We start from the raw sequence: 2,584 nt of genomic DNA on the forward strand, positions 1-2,584 counted from the left end.
ATCTTGCCTATGTGTCTGTGAACCACTGTTTCTGGTTCAGATCAGTTAAGGTCTGGCACTGTGGTTCTTACCACTGGTTAAGTGGCTGGAGCTGGCCCTGGATGCCAGGCAATCAGGGTTAAGTGACTTGCCCAAGAGCACTGAGCTAGTAAGTAGCAAGTATCAGGTCAGATTTGAACTCAGGTCCTTCTGGCTTCAGGGCCAGTGTCCTATCCACTGTACCACTTAGCTGATTACCAAAAATATGAGAGAGGGCTTTAGTTTTTATCATGATCAAAGAAGTAGCCCACCTCACATTGCCCCAGAGGCTATGAGCCCCAATATGAATGGACAAAGGATGATGATCCCATAAGTACACAGTCTGCCTATAGGGACACTAAAGATGGTTTTAAAATAAAAGGTTTCTACTCTTCCTATTACATGAGAGAACAATCTCCTCATAAAAGGGATGATCTATTCTTTTGGGAATCTTCTGTAAATTGAAAAGATTCCCCTCACAGCAGATCTGGTTCCAGTGTCAGCAGCAGAACTTTCTCTTCAGAACAGAGCAAATCTTACTGCTTCCATTAGTTTCAGCATAGAAGTAAGAAAGACCTTCTGTTCAGTCTTTGAAAACATCAAGAGATACTTCTCCCTGCAGTGTCACAGCAGCTCACTCATCAGAAGTCTTGAATAAACCTGGCAGGCTAATGAGGAGCTTACTGAGGCCATAACCAAGTAGGCTGCTGAAAAATTAGAGAAGATGGATGTGAATGACTCACCAGAAAGTTTTGATTATGGAGTTGGATCTTTGTTGCTTTTATACAATGATGACCCAAAAGAGTCTGAGACAAAGGCAATAGATAACATAGGGTTGTTTGAAGACAACCAGGTAACCAGTTGCTTAAAAACAGTGGCATCAAAGACCAAAGAAATGGAATGAATCTATTCACAAGACTGGGAAACTTTTGGGATGGTTTTGAAAATGATGATTAACAAAGAACCATTATAAGAAAAGTCTGTGCAGTTTGCTTTGAGACAAAGTTTACATGAAATAGATGAGGAATGAATTGAACAGAAACATTAGTTTGTTACTACAAGAATTTGGAAAACCTTTTTTAATATTTCATACTGAAATAAAAGATAATGTACTCCTATATTGGGGTTGCTGGCTAATCTGGAATGTTTTTTCTAGGTAGTTGGGAGGAAACTTTGCTATAATCAGTTACATGTTTAGATATTTTAATCTTTGTTACAGGAAAGAATATCTTAAAATATTTTTATTATCAAACTGCAGAGGGCTTTGAGAATAATTAAGTATAAGACACGACACTGACTAGCTACATGACCATGGACAAGTTACTTAACCCTGCTTACCTCACCCAAAACCCCCCCCAAAACCAAAATATAATTAAACATAAATTCTTTCTCTGTAAATTCATTTTTCCAAGTTTGTCCCTTTAAAAAATATGTCCTAGACTGAAGTTGGTTTTCTTTTCCTTTTTTTTCAGGCAATCAAGATGATGAAGACAAGGGTGACAAATTCTGGGGAAAATCTGAAATGAATTCCACACTAGACTCTTGACTCAGAGGTATAGGGACATAAAAGTTTATTATATATTGTTGTGACTATTAAAGTAAAGAAATTAAACAGTAATGAGGGCGAGATCTCTTAGGGAAATCTAAAAAATTAAAAGGGAATATAAGGTCATTTAAGGAAAAAAACAGGTTTTTTTTTAATTCTTGGGTGGAGTTTTGGGGAAAGAGTTGAAGGAATTTCTATTATCTTAGTGGGTTAACATCGTAGTATCCCTTTTTTAATTTTTATTTATTTTTTACCTAGTATCCCTTTTTGATGAGATATTCTTTGGGGATGACTTTGAGAAAGTAGTTTGAGGTATTTACATTTCAGTATCCCTTTTTTGATGGGATAACCTTTGGCACCCTAAGTTCAAGTATCTTTATCTGAATAGTAAAATATACAGGATGGGAGCACCAGTCTTTCCCTCTCAATAAGATTCTGTGTAGGTTCTGGGTGATCCAACAATGGGAGCTATTCTAACAAAGGGATGAAAATTAGATATCCAAAGGATATGCAAGGCCAGCATAGACAGAACTAACATTTGGCATAACATTTTTCTCTAATATTTCCTCTACTACAAGGGTTAAGTAACTTGCTCAGGGTCACACAGTACGTCTGAGATCCCATTTTTGAACTCAAGTCTTCCAGGATCCACTGTGCCACCTAGCTGCCTGAGGTTAGTTTGCTACAATACAAAACTTTTAGTCTCACACACTATACAATCATATGCTTTGTCATGTGAATCTAGACTTAGGTTGCCAATTAGAAATTACATTGAAATAATTTTTCTAAGTAATTGAAAATCCTTTGAATTTAGTTATTTAGCAATTCCACATCTAGAAAGTTCAACTCAAAAGTTCCATGACTTGATGCCATAGTTTTATTGCCCAACTTGTTTAAGCCTTCAAAATTTTAAATATTTTAATGATCTACTTTCTACATTAGCTGACTCCTTAAAGTTATATTTTAATATACTATTTTGTTGGGTGAGAATTGCTAAAAAAATTCTGAACCTATACTTCT

The 2,584-nt window shown here is 36.0% G+C and overlaps 1 pseudogene; it reads left to right on the forward strand.

The window, feature by feature from the left end:
- The first annotated feature begins 244 nt into the window (after nt 1-244).
- On the forward strand, nt 245-922 carry LOC141498662 (periphilin-1 pseudogene; annotated as a pseudogene).
- Nucleotides 923-2,584: the final 1,662 nt, after the last annotated feature.

This window comes from Macrotis lagotis, chromosome X, assembly GCF_037893015.1.
Source record: "Macrotis lagotis isolate mMagLag1 chromosome X, bilby.v1.9.chrom.fasta, whole genome shotgun sequence".
Classification (NCBI taxonomy): Eukaryota; Metazoa; Chordata; class Mammalia; order Peramelemorphia; family Peramelidae; genus Macrotis; species Macrotis lagotis.